The sequence below is a fragment of the Equus caballus genome, chromosome 21 (genome assembly GCF_041296265.1).
Source record: "Equus caballus isolate H_3958 breed thoroughbred chromosome 21, TB-T2T, whole genome shotgun sequence".
Lineage (NCBI taxonomy): Eukaryota > Metazoa > Chordata > Mammalia > Perissodactyla > Equidae > Equus > Equus caballus.
The window spans coordinates 47,136,823-47,153,507 of record NC_091704.1 but is presented as its reverse complement, the minus strand read 5'-3'; the positions used below and the strand labels follow the sequence as shown (position 1 = coordinate 47,153,507).

At 44.9% G+C, this 16,685-nt stretch overlaps 1 protein-coding gene across 33 annotated transcripts in view; it reads left to right on the top strand.

Moving 5' to 3' along the window:
- The window catches only part of PDZD2 (PDZ domain containing 2), a 346,617-nt gene that overhangs the window by 210,251 nt on the left and 119,681 nt on the right, over positions 1-16,685 (top strand). For 3 of the 33 annotated variants that reach the window (XM_070246374.1, XM_070246372.1, XM_070246369.1), the window contains exon 1: positions 7,434-7,639. The exons of 25 other annotated variants lie outside the window; for them this stretch is intronic. The gene's annotated coding sequence lies outside the window, so the exon portion shown is untranslated. Of the gene's footprint in view, positions 1-7,411; positions 7,640-16,685 lie in introns of those variants that run through there. 5 more of the 33 variants (XM_014734921.3, XM_070246366.1, XM_070246382.1 and 2 more) reach the window with 3 other exon arrangements.

Genomic DNA, 16,685 nt, shown 5'->3' with positions numbered 1-16,685 from the left:
AATCAGTTACATGAGATTGCCAGACAGCAACCAATTTAAGTTCTTGCCTTCCCCATTAAGAGTTTCTAGGGATAAGGTCATCTCTCTTCTTCTTCCTGGTACAGAGAGGGAGGCACCTTTTACAGATAGAGATTTACCTTACAAATGTAAATGTGTCCCAACAAGGGCAAGTTCCATTCCCCAGAGCCTCCTTCCCTGTCCCAGTTTATCGAAAGCAATCAGCCCCAAACAATCCCGATGCCAAAGAGACATATCTTGGGGTGGCCAATTTCGGGTCCCTACAAGGTCACCCCCACTTCCTTCACAAACGCAAATGTCTTTCAAAAGGGCAAGCAAAATTCCAGTCCTCGGAGCCTGCTTCTCATCTGTAGTTTTAAAAGTAACCAGCCTAAAATCCTCATCAAGACAACTGGCTGGTGGATCTAAGTGGTTTGTCCTTGGCTAGGGGCCGAGGAGGGGAAATGCCTTGAAGAGAGGGCTTAGGCCGGTCCAGCTTTCTGTAGGGAATCTGTCAGATGTGTGTGCACTTGGTAGTGTAAGTCGTAAAGACTTTCTGTTCCTCTGAAGTTAGATTTTCCTCACCCAAAAGTGGTTGGTCCTTTTCTCCATCTATGTCCAGAACAAACATGCTTATCTATTTGAATGGACTGTCCTAAGCATCATTAATGGGCTTTGATTCTGAAAAGCTGCCTCTAGGGGACATACGTCCTTGTCCAGGACCCAGGTCCTGGGGCACACCAATGTGGACTTCCTGTTCAGTTGCACTCCCTGACTGTAGTGTCACTCTCATTGCTTCCCTCCATCTTTACTCAAGATGGCTCCTTCCTGAAGAAAACTGGGCAATTTCAGCTTGAGCACATTCATTTAGATGTGGAGACAAGCCATGAGGATGAGAACAGTGAGAACCTGAGGGACGGGGACTGTGTTCAAGGGAGCTGGTGCTTTTCTGCACACAAATGGAAATTTAAATCAAGAGTGCCCCATGCGAAGGGAGGACCGATCAGACAGCCAGGGAGAATGCCTGAGAGTGTTTCCAGAAGTCCTGGAAGCACTTGCTTCCTCTGAATCAGCTACATTATAAAAGGGCGGGGGTGAGAACAGTTTGATAAGATAAGATTTGGATGCAGCAGTTAAAGGGAGAGCCAGTATGCAACACTTCTCAAATTTATTTGACTGCGGAGTCCTTCTTGCATAGAGCATCTCCATGAACCAGTATTTTGTAGACTGTATTTTTGGAAAAGCTAGAGTAAGGTCATTAGATTACAAAGAAAGAACTCTTGGGGGGAAAAATTCCAAAGGACAGGGGAACTGTGTTAAGTATCTGAGGTGAAGAAAGTTTTGTCCTATTTTTCCATATATTTACTAGAACTTAGGAGTGTGCTGGGCTCTGAAGGGAAATACAAGAGGGAACTTTTCAGTAAATGTCGATTCATCACTTCCAAGGAAGCGAGTTCCCAAGAGGTGAACAGTGCCCAGCCCTGCTCAGGAGCCACAGAGGAGCTGCAAAGCCGTTCCCTTACTGCGTGATTCTGCACAGGGTTTTTGAATTTTGAATCTGAATGTTTAGGAAGGGCGTGCCTGCTCCAGTCCTCAAGACCCCTATTGCTTTTGTCTAACCTGCTTCTCTCATTCATTTAATTTTCTGCAGCCTGGCAGCATTTTTGCTTGCAGCCCCTAGAGTGGGAAGCAGTGGTGGTAATAATAAATACAGTGTAATCGAATGCTCTGTGGGTTAGAATAATCTAACCCATATGGTATATGGTGATGGATAAAAACTAGACTACTGGTGGCAAACGTGATGCAGTCTATATGGAAACTGATACAGAATAATATATGCCTGAAATTTACACAATGTTATAAGCCAATATGACCTCAATAAAATAGTTTTTTTTAAATGTTTAAAAAGTACTTATAAAACATAATTGTTAGTAGACGCTGTTTCACGTGGCAGGCCACTGGGATGATTTTCTTTTCCTTTTTTCTCCACCTCTTTCTTTTCTTCCCTTTCTCTCTCTCTCCATCTCCCTCTGCCCACCTCTCCTTTCCTCCCTGCCTCCCGCCTTTTTTTCCTCTCTTTTGTACATTCCAAATTTTAATGTTTATATGTATAATTAAAAAATTAAGAAAAAAACTTTTGAAAACACTAAAAAATAAAGTAAAGAACCTGTATGGTTTGGTCCTTGTTACAGGGGGCTGTCTCGTGCTCTGTAGGATGTTTAGCAGTGTCTCTGGCCTCCACTTACTAGATGCCAGTAGCCTCCCCTCCTCCTCCCTACAGCGGGTAAACTCTTCCCCAGTTGAGAACCACTGGTCTATGTGAAAGCATAGGGATGTGCAAAAGAGCGATAGGCAATGTGTTTCATGATGCAGGCATTGGGGCTAGATCAAGAATGGTCTTAGATACCATGCAAAGATGTTTAGGTTTTATCCTTTGGACAACAAGAAACTATTAGAGCATGAGACATCATCAAGCAGATCTTACATATTTGCCATCAGATATCTCCATGTGCAGGATAGATTGGAGGGGGAAAGCACTGAGGAAGGGAGACTAGTTTGGATCAAGGCCCTAAAATGTGACAGAATACAGGGGAGGGGAGGGGACAGGTTTGAGAAGTAGAGTTGACGGGACCTAACCGCCAGCTGGGAAGGGAAGAGAGGAGCTGAGGATGACATGTTTGTGCTGGAGTGGCTGGGGATTGACATTAATTAAAAGAGGAAATATAGGAGGAGGGACCAGTTTGAGGGAGAGCATACTGGGTTTCATTTTAGGGTGTGCTCCATGTGAGATGCCTACAGGACAACCAGCTGGAGCTGGACAGGAGGCAGCTAGAGGTCTGGGGCTGAGGCTCTGAAGAGAGATGCCGATTGAGGAGTTAGTGGCTCTTACTTGGTTGTTGTTGCTATGGACGTAGAGGGGATAACCCAGGGAGGAGGAGAGAAGAGGGAAATGCTGGTGTCCCTTAATAGCCCACCAGATGGAGGAGGGAAGTCAAGGATGGAGACTGAGAAGAGCTGGTTGGAGAGCTGGAGGCAGCTCTCTCCACCAGAGGCTTGTGGTCTAATTGGACAGATTCAACAGCTAAGAAACAGTTGTGTGTGCCGGACTGAAAAAGTATGATGGGATCAGTATGTGCTGCCAAGGTTGAGTGAGGTGAGGGATGTATGACCTCTAAGAGGGCTTTGTGGAGAAAAAGAATGGACTGCAGCTGCAGAGAGCTTTCTCAAGGGTGTTCGTGAACCCTCTGCATTGATGGCAGAAGTTGGAAGGGGGCCACATCTCCATATATCCAGGCCAGGGCTCTCCCTGCTTGCACGAGCTGCAGGGTGTTCCCCATCTGCATTGACATTATCTTCTCCTATCACAGAATATGCAAACAAACTGAACGCCTTGTTTGCTTTCATAACTTTCTATGAGTTATTTTTGACCAGGGATTGGGGAAAAGAGAGAAGGAAACTTTAGTGATTCCTGTTGTTTTCAAGTCGTTTATGAATTTTGTCTTATGCCAAGTAGTAGTCTCCACTTTGTGCTTTAATAATATGAAGCATGAGAGCCATAGAACTGGCCCATGGGAAATTGTAAAGAAAATCCAGGTTCTACTGGCTTTTAAAAAATATATATAATATAGGGGCTGGCTCCGTGGCCAGGTGGTTAAGTTCGCACACTGTGCTTTGGCGGCCTGGGGTGTGCCGGTTCATGTCCTGGGTGTGGACCTACACACTGCTTATCAGGCCATGCTGTGGCAGCATCCCACATAGAAGAACTAGAATGACTTATAACTAGGATATACAACTGTGTGCTGGGGCTTTAGGGATAAAAAAAAAAAAAGAAGATGATTGGCAACAGATGTTAGCTCAGGGCCAATCTCTCTCACACTTACGTGCACACACACACATATATTATTTTAATTTATTTATTATATTATATATTATATGTATATATAAAATTGACCATTTTAACCATTTTTGAGTGTACAGTTGTGTGGCGTTAAGTATATTCACATTGTTGTGCTGCCATCATCACTATCCATCTCCAGAACATCTTTTATCTTGCAAAACTAAAACTCTGTACCCATTAAATAATAACTGGCCACTTTCCTCTGCTCTAGCCCCTGGCAGCCGCCATTCTACTTTCTGTCTCTGTGAATCTGACTATTCTTAGGTACCTCAAATAAGGGGAATCATACAACATTTGTCTTTTTGTGCCTGGTTTGTTTCATTGAGCATGATGTCCTCTAGGGTCATGCCTGTTGTAGCGTGTATCAGAATTCCCTTCCTTGGTAAGGCTGAATAGTATTCCATTGTATGTATGTACCACATTTTGTTTATCCGTTCAGCTGTCAACGGACACTTACGTTGCTTCCACATTTTGGGTATTCCTGCTGTGAACGTGGTTGTGAAATAGCTGTTTGTGTCCCTGCTTTCAGTTCTTTTGGGTCTGTGCCCCGAAGTGTCCATTGGCTTTTGTGGTGGTGTTGATCCCTTTCTCTGCTGGGGTTTGCTGGAATCACTCCCTAGCTCCCTGTCCTTCTGATGCTTCCTTTGTTACTCTTCTGCTTTTGCTCGTAGGAGACTCTTAGGTGTGTCCCTAGGCTGGGCTTTGTGACCAGCTGGAGAGCCATTACTGAGCGCCTGCCTGTAGGTCTGGGCCATGAAGATCCACATCTTGTCCACCTAGCGCTGTCCTAGAATTTGAATCGGGAAGATCCAGGTTCTAATACTGTACTTCCACTAGTGTGCCCTGACCTTGGCAAGTTTTCTCCCCTCTCTCTTGGCGTCTGTTTCCACATCTTGGCAATGAGAAGTAGAACTAAGCGATCCTTAGGGTCCCTCCCGGATCACAGAGAGGATGGGCACAGTAGTCTTCCAGGCCCAGGAACCAAGGTGGGTGAGAAAAACGCAGAGATTCAGACTCCACACATGGGCAGTCTGACCAGAAACTTCAGGTTTCATCGGCCCTGAAACCTTGGATGGTTAGATGTGTCTAATGGCTTGTGTACTTGCTGCGTTCTGGTACATACCACAGGGCTAGTCTTGTGAGTAAGTGTAACCGCAATTCCCTTTAAAGCAAAATTATATGTTATATATTATCCACCCTTTGTTGAGAGACTGGGACAAAGAGAGGTGGAATAACTGGTTTCACCATAGATTTTTGGCAGATGTCACAAACTAATACTGGAGAGAATATTCAATGGGCAAATTTACCTCTGATTAAGACTGTAGTTGGGTCATGGGCCAAGAAAATTTTAACCCTCCTTTTTTCCTACTTCTTTAAAAAAAAAATTTAAAGAACAGACTTCTTTGTCCTTTGCTTAAACTCAGAGCAGGTCCACTCTCCCTGAACTGGGAAAGTGAGTCCCAGAGGTCACCCACATGATCAACTTTCAGACCTCTGAACCGCACCTGAAAGTTTGCACTGGCCTGGGGTTTCCTGCTTGGGCTTGGAGACTGGGCACGAATCCTACTGTCAGTTCTCCCTCTGCCACACCAGCGAGCATCCTTTGTACACCACTGACCCTTTTTCTTTGTGTCATCTGTCAAACTGTCCAATGGGGAACTGTAAAGAAAAAACTTGCCTGTTTTTTCCAAGGCTGTGGTGTTAGGGTGTTAGGATGACTGGAACCCATTTGGAGCATGTGTGGAAGTGTATAGCATTTTCTTTTTTAGGAGACATTTTAACCATCTAATTAAAAAAATGAAGAAACAAATTTTCTTTCAGTCTGGCTACTAAGTTGTTAGTTTTATAAATATACGAAAAATTAAAAAACAATTTTGAAGATTGAAGAACTGCCCATGGGGACTGGGACTGGCTTATAACAATATGGGGGAAATCCAGATAGGAAAAAACTCTAAATGAATACATTAAAAAAACATTAATCCTTGGGGCCTGCCCCGTGGCCAAGTGGTTAAGTTCATTTCATGCGCTCCGCTGTAGGCAGCCCAGTGTTTCGTCAGTTCGAATCCTAGGCGTGGACATGGCACCACTCATCAAGCCACGTTGAGGCGGCGTCCCACATGCCACAACTAGAAGGACCCACAACGAAGAATATACAGCTATGTACTTGGGGGCTTCGGGGAGAAAAAGAAAAAAAATTAAAAATCTTTAAAAAAAAAAAAAAATATTAATCCTAAGACCTAATAGTCCTTCTGGGTTTTCCAGAAGCTCAACCTAAGAATGACTGTAAATGAGCAGAGGACGTTTGCTCCTCTTTCATTCCTGGCAAGTTGTAGCTGCTAAAGGACTGTCAGTATTATTATTGTTATTGTTATTATTTTTGGTGAGGAAGATTGGCCCTGTGCTGATATCTGTGCCAGTCTTCCTCTATTTTGTATGTGGGTCGTCCTCACAGCATGGCTTGATGAGTGGTGTGTAGGTTTGTGCCTGGGATCCAAACCTGCAAACCCCAGACTGCCAACGCGGAGTGTGCAAACTTAACTATGCCACCGGGCCAGCTCCAGGACTGTCAGTATCTTCAAAACAAGACATTATTGCCATTTAAATAGTTCGTGTAAATTTTCATACCTATTTTGAAGACCTTGGGGTTTTCAGGACCTGTGTTTCTGGTTGATGAATCATGAGAGAACCCCTTTTGCTCCAACTGCAAAATAAGGGGAATTTTACACATAGTGGAAATCACGATATATGTGTGTTAGTTTGGGGGAACCTATTTTTAAAATTCTATTTCCTGATAATCTTAGAGGGAAAGATCAAATCGTCTTTGTAGTTGCTGACATTCTAGCACAGGTGAGTGTACTCAAGGGCCGGCTGATGATTGCTTTTGTTATTAGAGGTCTGGGATGGAAGATGGATTAGGAAAGTTGTAGATATGGGGGTCATCGTAATAAGTAGCCTTTTACTTACCAATGGGCTTCTTTACAAAATTACTTAAAGTCGCAATTTTTATTCCCATTTGAATGCAATAAGAAACCTGACCCTTGAATAAGTGCAAAGTAAAACATTTAATTCATTGTGAAGTGTTAGGTCACTGGGTGGAAGGTTTCTTGACTGATCGATCATCCTGGCTTCACATTTTTGGTTGTACATGAAATACATATTTTGATATATTTTTGATTGTCTCATGCCTGAAATCTTCAGTTTACCGCAGTGGACTGTGGTGGTATCCGTATAACGAAGCTGTTGTGACCCCATCCCCAAGGTGCATGTCCTTTGCTGATGGAAGAGCTTATCTGCAGATACCTGCAGGAGGAAACCACGGTTGACTTCTGCCAGGATTGGATTTACCCCGTACACACAGAAAATTAAAGCCTTTTTTAGCAGCACGGTTCCAATACGCTGGCAGGGCAAGGGTGGGTTCCTTCTCTTAGAAACACAGTTTAGTGGGATGCACTCATAAATGAAAAATGATCTGAGTGCTGTGGGTGGGGCCCTCGAGCCCAGGAGGTGAAGCCGGGAGGAGGAGAGAGAGAGAGAATCTGCTCTAGGCTCGGTGGAGCGTGAGGAGCTGGCAGGAAGTCGGAGCACGCACTGGCATGGCTCACGTTTTTGTTGATAGTTACTAACCAAGACTTTAAAGAACTGAATGGAGAGGGGAAATGAAGCACAACAAACTTTGGAGTCTGTCTTCTTCAGGCGGCTGTGAAGCGCAGTGGAAAACACTCACCTGATCAGCTCCTGAAGCAGGTAGGAAGGGGGACCTGAGTGGCGAAGAGAATCGTATTTTTTCTGAGTACAACTTATATCTTCCGAAGATTAATTTTTTTAAAAAAGTATATGAGAAATGAGTAGATAATATTGACATAAGAAACAGACTTAATCTGAATTATGCTGATATCTGCCCAAGGAAGAATTTTCCTCAGCATCTAGATTGATGACCAAATGACAGTCCTATTCTGGGGGTCGCTTTAAAAAAAAATCACCCAAAATCATGCAGCATTCAAGTTAAAACTGATTTAAAAATTGGCAGATGATAAATGAACTGCAGACGCTGTTTTAGAACAAATACTTTGAAGATAGTCAACCAGAAACTGATTTTCAGGCTTGACCGTTGCTGTATTTCCATATTTCAGCACCAACAAGGTGCTTGCTAATTTTCACTGGCTTTTGTAAGAAAGGAGGTGGATGTATAACAGCTGTGAAATATCCAGAAATTGACTGGGATCCAGAGTGAAGCCTGAATGCACTAATGTTTCCTCCATTAAGAAGGTACCTCTGCTCAGCTTCTAAGTCAGAGAATTGGAAAAGTGAAGTGTGCATCCTGATTATCTGTCACAGAGGGCTAGGGACAGAGGTTTGGAAATGGCCACAGCGATGTCTTCACGCTCAGAAGTAGAAAATAAACAGGGGAGGGGGGCATGGGTTGCAGCCACACTCGAGGATAATTTAAAAGCTCGTTTGTGGTTCCCGTGGTTGTAGCTGAGCCTGAGTGTCCTTTCTGTTGTCAAGATTTGTGATAAGAGAAGCAGAACAGAACAGACTATCTCAAGCCTGGGTTTCTAAGCATTTCCAAGCCTTGCTTCTGATAGGCGCCTGGATAATTTGACGTGAATTCCCCCGCCCCCGCCCCGCCGCCCCAGAATGAAGTGGTTAGAGTGTTGTGGAACTGAGCTGACATAGGGTAAGTTGGAAATAGTGCATGTGGTCAGCGTGACAGTAGCATCAGAATTAGGTGGAGAACTTTATTTTAGTTGAATAGTCCAGCCTAAATACTGGCACTCTTTGGTTTGAGCCTCTGAGAATGCCGTATTAGCCACAGGGGTGTGTCTGAGAAGGCAGATATGGGGGCTGCTTGCTTACTGCTTACTGGCTGGCTCTCATCCTCATGCTGCGGTGGCCAAGTTTTGTAGCTTTGCATTTTAGGCCTGGAGGGCTGGGAGATGGCTGTGCTTAGTCAAGGCAAGCCCATACCTTATCACTAGTCTTTTTCTCTCTGTGACTTCTCAGCCTTCTACAGCTACACCCATTGTATGGGGAGGGGGAACAGCCCCTCCTGTGGTCTTTCAGGAACCCTCTCCACCACCCCCAACTCCTGTTCTGTCTTGCCTACTGGCTATCTGTTGGGTAAGTCCCCTTTGTCTCCCATCCTTCATGCTGGTCTGTCCCAGGTGCTTCTGCCATGAATTAAGCTGAGCTAGGGGACAGGCTCCTTTCCACGGTCCATTCTGGAAGTAGTCAGAGGTCAGCAAACTGTCCCGCGGGCCAAATCCAGCCTACCTCAGCCTGTTTTTGTAGGGCTCTGGAGTGAAGAGTGGGTTTTACATTTTAAAGGTTGAAAAAACGAAGAATACAGGAGAGAGACTGATGTGGCCTGCAAAGCCTAAATTATTTACTGTCTGATCCTTTGGAGGAAATGTTTTCTGATCCCTGATTTTTAACATGATTCGTGAACAGCATCATCTGTGGGCTGATGCACCTCAGTAAGTCCTCAGCAGTTTGAATGGACTGTTGTTTTGGAAACCAATTTTAGTTTTTCTGTCTGTATTAGATGGCATTATTGCCTCCAGAAGGGTAGATTCAGGAGAAAGGAAGTTGAGGGTTTTCTGCAGGGTCCAAACAATGGGAAAGAAATATCAGATGCGCTACGCACCCACGGTTGGCTTTTCCCCCTCGCCCCTTGTTGGTAGAACTGCTGGTGGAGATACCCACGAGACCTACCATGTGTTGATGGTGTCCCCTGCTGCAAGAACTTCTTGGGGACCAAAATTCTGCTGACTTGCACAGAAATGATTCACTTCCTTGTTTCTCTTTGGCACACTGAATGTTGGCCAGAATTCTACAGTCTTAGTTGTTTGGTGTTGCTACTTTGGAAAAAAAGATGTTTTCTATAATTAAAAAAAAGGTGGTTAAGTGAATATCATGTTTTGTCATATTTAGAACAGTGTTTCTTTATTGCTAAGAAAGCTTACTCTAGCCCCAGCAGTCTTACCCTAAACCTGCAATTCTCCTGGACCTAATACAGTATTTCATTGTTAATATCATTTCTAATAAGGGAAGAGGGAAATCGGGTGACCTTTCTCACATTTAACTTGTGTCAAAACTGTAGGCCTGGATATGGAGCTGACTTCCGTAAGTAGCTTATTGTCCGTTGCAGGACCAGAAAAGTTTCTCACAGGGAGATCGTAGTTTAAGAAGAAAAATAAAATGGCTGGTACACTTTTTTTTTTGTCTCCAAGACATTTTAGCCATCAATCATCTTGTATTTGGAAATCGGATGCTGTCAGTAGAGAAGAATGGGGATGGGGCCTAGTTTGACAAATGAAAACAAGTGAAGAAGGTTGAAAGTATGTACAGTATGGTGCCCCATGGGAGTTCGAGCCTGGAAAACAAGATGGCGGCAATACACTTGACAAGTCAGGTTGTGAGAGCTGGCAAGGGAACGTCCTGTAATCTACCAGGTGAGCCAGGCAGTCCCTTTGTCTGTATTTAGAAAGGGATTGGCTCTGAATTTAGAGATTAAGCAACCTGCTATTCCTGTATGCACTGGAATTTGAGACACAGTCAGAAACCTGATTTGCGTAACTGCTGAAACTCAATTGGAAGCCAAGCAGACTGAGGCCTGGACTCCCCAAGTGAGGGGCAGTTGGAATCACAGCACGCGAGGGAATTTATCACGCTTGTCCAAGAGGGTATGGTGCGGTTTGGCCAGACTCAGTGGTGCAGGCTCTGGAGTGAAGGGTCAACTTTGGCTTCCCCGAAGGCCATGATCAGAGGGTGAGTAACCTCTTCCTCTTTGAGTTGGCAGTATGTATCTCCGAGCTGTGGGACTACCTGCTATCTCAAGAAAGCACGAGGGACCTTTTTGCTTCTCAGCCGTGAGACCAAACTGGCTCATAAAGAGAGAGAAACGGCCAAGCAGTTGAAGTCTGATCATGAGCTAAAGTGGAGCACACGCCATGAGCAGCCCTTAATTAGCCAACTCATTTCTAGAATGTTGGGAGGGCTAAGTGTTTCAGCTCAAAGCTGGAGCATCTGTCCCCTCCCTCTGGCCATCTGAACAGCTGGAATCTGACTTCTGTTCATCAGCTTTTTCCTGATTGTGAATGGGATAAAAGACCAAGCTAGGTGGGTGCCTATGTGTGCAAAAGTGTGTAAACCAAGAGAAGAGGAACAGCCAATCAAAGACAAATTAGGATCGTGAGTTAGAGAAAACTTGTGACCGCAAGTCCACGAAAGGGAATCAATAAATCTACATCTCAGTGGCTGGCAGGGATCCCTTTGTGTGGCTCTGTGTTCACTTACCAGTTGTGTCCCTCTTAAGAACTTCTGTAGGCAATGCGTCCTCTCACTTCCAAACATGATTTCTCTGCCTTTCCTGCAGTGGGGTCCAGGGATAGTACAAAATTCCTCTCGCCTTGGAGCTCCCAACTGGAACTCGCCTTTTCCTCAGTGGCTGGGGAACAAGATGACAGCATTCCTCCTACATGGACGTGGCACCTGCTGCACTTAGCAGAGGAGGCAGAGTGCACCCCACTAAGAGATCTTCCAATGGCTTTGCTGTCCCTGTGAGCACATCAGCCCCAGGTCGCCTTGGTTGGTTAAATTCAGGTGTGTGGTGTGTGTGAGCGTGCACCCACAGATGGACTACGACTCCACAGACGGACTCAGTAGGGCAGGGCGTGAGCTGGCAGTCCTGGCTTAGATACAAGGTCCCTGCGTAATAAGGCGGGCCATAACAGCAATGGCCTGGAGGTCTAAATCTGCGTCCTCTTTTGTGATCTCTTCCTGAAGAAGCAGTACAACTATATTTCACATGCACCAGAGGAACTCAGCACTTAGAGGGACCGAAAGTGACTCCTGTGGTAAAAGAGAAAGATCACCCCACAGTTTGTATTTTTGGTAATTTTGAGGATTCCAGGCTATCAGGCTTAAAGCAAGACACGCTTGGCCCATCTTCTATGCCTTTCTAATTTCCACACTATTGTTCGCCCCAAATTAGAAGACGGAAACCAAGTTGGAAATTGGCGGAGTAGGGCGAGTGTGAGGAAAGGCCAGGGTGGCCCTTGAGAATCAGTTTGGTCAAAAGCTTCTATTTCGGTGAGACTCCTCAGACTACGGGGGCAAAACGACACTTGCAGATTACTCCCTTAAAGGGTAGATAGATAACCTTCTGTTTGTACGTTATGTTTTCCTAAGCCTTGCTCTTTTAGCAAAGACTTAAATATTCTTATCAGCCTCCTCTACCCAGGCCAGGGGTGCCTGAGAGGGAAGTCAAAGCCAGCATACTTGACCTCCGTTTGAATGGCATGAATCTTGGGATTCATCATGGTGCTCTTGATGGAACAGCTACCCTTTACTCTTTCTGGCCTTTTGCTCCTGTTTCTGCCCCTTTGGCAAAAGTATTCTTATTTTCCCCTCTGGCTGGCTCCTTCAGCAAGAGCAGGCTCTGCCTTCCAAGGAACCCCGTCTTAGACTTGCCAAATTCCACCCTCGTCTTCAGCTTGCAACACTTTGACTTAAGTTCCCAGACGGCTGCCTGTGGGGTAGAGGGTTGATTGTTGGCAGTGAGCTGCTGGCTTTGGAAAACATCACAGGTATTTTATTGTAGCAGATGCAAGACAGTTTTGGCGGGGGAGCAATAAAGACCTGGAGGGGGAACAGAAAATTACCTCTAAGTGCTGCAGGGAGGAAGGTGGCAGAAATGGAAGGGTGCAGTTTGGGTTTGTGAAGCTGAGTCCTTTGCACAATCCTTTTTACAGGCTAGAACTTGCGTGACTTCAGTTTCTGCCTCAAGTGAGTCAAAGAATGTTAAAAGAGAATGGGACGCTGGAACTGAGAAATGGACCTGGGGACATCTTGGTGCGTGTGGGTCTTGTTGGGGTCCCAGTGGCCAGCCCAAATTTTGTGTGGTGGAAATCCCGCTGTTTTCATAATGCGGAGGCATTAGACATTCTTATGTCTATAACTAATTAGACATCCTTAATGAGTTACTTATGGTAACAGAAATTTAACACCTCATCTTAAAAGCGAGTGGAGTTAGTTATTTGGAGCCCTCGCTAGGAGAAACATTAGTCATCTCTATAGTCTTCCGGTGGCTTAATTAACTCCATTTGTTGCCATTGGGATTTCAGAAAGGGGAGAGAATCTGCTGTCAGTTTTAGTCTTTTTTTCTGTGGGTTCTTCCTCTGCTCCAGGAGCAACCTCTGATAGGCTCTAAAACCTAAGCAGTCTCGAAGCTCAGATAGCAAACCTCGCAAATTGTCGCCTTCCTGGACCCTATGACAGTGCTGGTTTTTAAAATTAATTTTACTCTGATATGATTTACTATGATAGGTTCTTGTTATCCACAGGTTGACCCTCAAATCTGAGGTTTCCTCTGTTTCCAGCCTATTTTCTTTCTTATAGACCATATCTTAGATTACTAACCCCTTAACTAGGATAGTTGGAGAACTAGGTAAGGATAATGCCACTAACTCATCATAGGATGTTCAAAATGCAAGGCTTAGAAATCTTTTCCAAGTGTGTAAACCAATGTAAAGAAAAGCTAAGTGTGAGTGACTATTTTGTGTGTGTTAGGGAGAAAGGTTGCAAGCTGAAATTAATTCATGCTGCTCACACGGACCTGGAGACATGGCTATTTTTGAGCAAAAACCTTTATGTAAGACTGTCTCAAATTTGTAGGTCTGTCTTCTCTTTTGTAAGCATGGTCCAAACACGCTCACATGAGTTTTTGTTAGGGAAGTGCCTCACTGTATAGTAGAAACTTTTCCGTGAGAGTTCAAACCAAGTGTCAGCTGAACTCCCCAAGGCTGATGTGTTCAGTTCCATTTTGCTTTCATGGCATTTTGGTTAGTGTGAGGAGAAAAGAGCCTGCAGAGTGGTGTAGATGCCTTGGATGTACAGTTTTGAAATTCAGAGACAAATCGATTTTGGCTTTTTCTGAAAATGGATCTTACTTTGAGAACCACAGTTGACATGGCTGTGGGAAGTGTTCCTTTTCTTGGCAAGAACACTACCCTGAAAAGGTGCTTATGATCCAAGAGACACGGAGCCTACCCCAGGCTCTCTGGCAGAGCAGGGGGAATGTTTCAGAACTCAATGTCAGTAATTTATATTAAATCCACACTCGTGTGGAAGGACCTATGCAGATGGAGAAGGCAACTTCCTATGAAATGGCATTATTTTAGTTACTCTGTGTAATGGTACTCAGAATGTAGCCTGGCATGTCTGTTTCAGAAATATTTAGACCCCAACCCGAAGGATTTGATCAGAAGTACTTATTCAACATCTAAGGGCTGAGTTTTGTGGTAGGAATTCATGGAGAAGCCAACTGACAGAAGCCAAGAAGGCAAATGCAGTAGCTATCAGAGAAGGAAGCAATTTGGGCAGCTCGCACTCAAACTTAGATCAGACAGACAGAGAAAGAGACAAATACGGGGCATAGCATTCTCTATACTCCTTTTACATAAGATCCCCAAGCATTGCTTCCTCTTAACCTAGAGTCTATTAATAGATTTCAGCGGAGCCATGAACCTGCAAGGGAAGAAAATGTTTATTGTCACTACACTATAGCTCAAATTTAGTATTTCCTTCAATAATGGATTTAGGAAACAAAGCACCATAATATTAGCAGTCCTCGTGTCTCTGTCCCCAGTAGAAATGATACATATTATTTGTAGCAGATGTCTTCCAGTATCACACTCATTACTACTTTGAAAATGTATCAGTTAATAAACTTGCCGTTAGATTTTCTTATTTAATGTGTTAATAAAGAAGCACATAGGTTATAATATTATACATTTTTAAATATTTACGATATTGTACTTCAACATAATTAGTTTTGTTTGTAATCCTAGGTGTTTTATGCATTTAAAAATATTATGCTTTTGAGACTTTATAATAGAGCCAGAGAGATCCATGGTATAAAAATGTGAAAAAAAAGAGAAAGGAAGAAGCCGTGTCTTAAAGGCTACCATTTGATATTATGTAGATCTTCATTAACCCAGGGCGGGAGGGTGTGTTCTAACCCATGAGGCACCTGGGGAGCGTGATCAAATGCAGATTCTTATGCAGTACGTCTGGAGTGGGGCCTGAGATGTCCGCCTTTCCAACAAATTCAGAATAGCCACACTGCAGCCCACAGCAATCCAAATACAGGCCTGTGGCTTCCAAACTCACTTCAATCATTTTAGTCAATCTCACTTGAGGGTAATAGCTTAACTATTGTAACTCTTGGTTGTGGGAAGAGATGTCCCAGGAGAGGGAAAGTGGACGAATCACAAAAGACAAACTTTACACCCTTTGAAGTGTCCTGTGTTCAGTCTTTTGGAGCCCAGAGTAACTGCCAGGCTGGGATGTGAACGCAGTGGAGGCACAGGCCCGGGAGAGGTTGCCAAGGTAAAGGGTGCCATGGCAGATGCGTGTCTTTCGGGTGGCTGGGTCGTGGGAAAGCCTTGCCTGGGAAGCTGCTGCAGCTGCGGCCCTGTGAGGGGCCGTGTCCTGAGCGCATGGGGCCAGGTGTGCGCCAGGTGAACTGGGTCCAGCCGGCTGCAGCTGCCTGCCTGCCTGCAGCCCATTTCCTCGGCCTCTCGGGAAGAGGGCAGCATTACCATCTGATTGCCGTACGTGTGTGGCGACCATATGCTCTGCTCTGAGGAACATCGTGTATGGCTTTCTTCTTCCCCCTTGGGTGATTTATTAAGTGTGTAATTAGATGATACAAGTTGTGTATCTTTGTAAGATTTTCATAGACATTTGCAAATTAGAGAAAGGTCCTTTGCCAGAGGATGAGGGGAAAAACGTCAGTGGACTTCCGTGGCCCAAGCAGCTTTCTTTAATAACCCCGGAGCCCCCAGTCCTGACCTGCTGTCTCCTAAAGTGTGCTGCTGGCCTTGGTCAAACCACTTATGTCACGTGGCCAGCTGGTGGCCTCACAGGGTGGCTGCAGAGGTCCGCAAATCCAATTTTGTTTACATACTGGGGGTTATTGGCTGCCTGGAGCCTGACTCCTGCTCATCAAACTCCCAAGAGACTAGCATCCAAAACCCAGTTTATTAATTCCTAGTGAAGGAAGGATGCTTCCAGTGACCAAATATGTCACTGCCATCTTGGATTGTTGTTTGTTTCTACCACCTTAGCCCTGTCTTCCCAGGAGAGGTAGTTGAGTATGAGGAGTTAATATGGAATAAGTCCAAGGGCCTGACCCACTGTTCTCTGTGCTGTGTAAGGCTGAATAATGACATGAAAATCCCCTCAGTCTTTGGGCACGCCTTGACTAGTTCCCTTAAGACCACTCCCTCCCTCACCTTGTTTTCTTTTCCCTCGTTCTCTCCTCCAATGTGATGACCCACCAGCTGTTCTGCCTCAGCTTCTGGATCTCCAGGCCTGCCTGCCAGAGACTGCCTCTGCTCCCCTGGACTGGATCCAGGTGTTTCCTGGGTCTCCCTGCCCACCCACCCACTCATTCAGGGATCATCTCTGGGGAGGCGTGTGTGTGTGTGGATGGGGCAGGTGGGACCTCTGCAGGTGCACAGCCAGTACGGGGTGACTCTTACTATTTCGACTCTCTTTCTTAGCTTTTATTTTCTTTTAACTCTTTCTTACTATTTCTACGGTTGGGGCCAATTCCCTGTAGCCCTAAGAATTGTCACCCCAGCCTCAAAGAACCACAGGCGGCACCTTGTGACTGGGAAAGTTCTCACTAAAAAACATGCTATTTTATACCTATCTCCACAAGAATACTCTCTGTTGATCATCAACGCCCCTGGTTTCCAAAAGCCATCCCATGAACCTG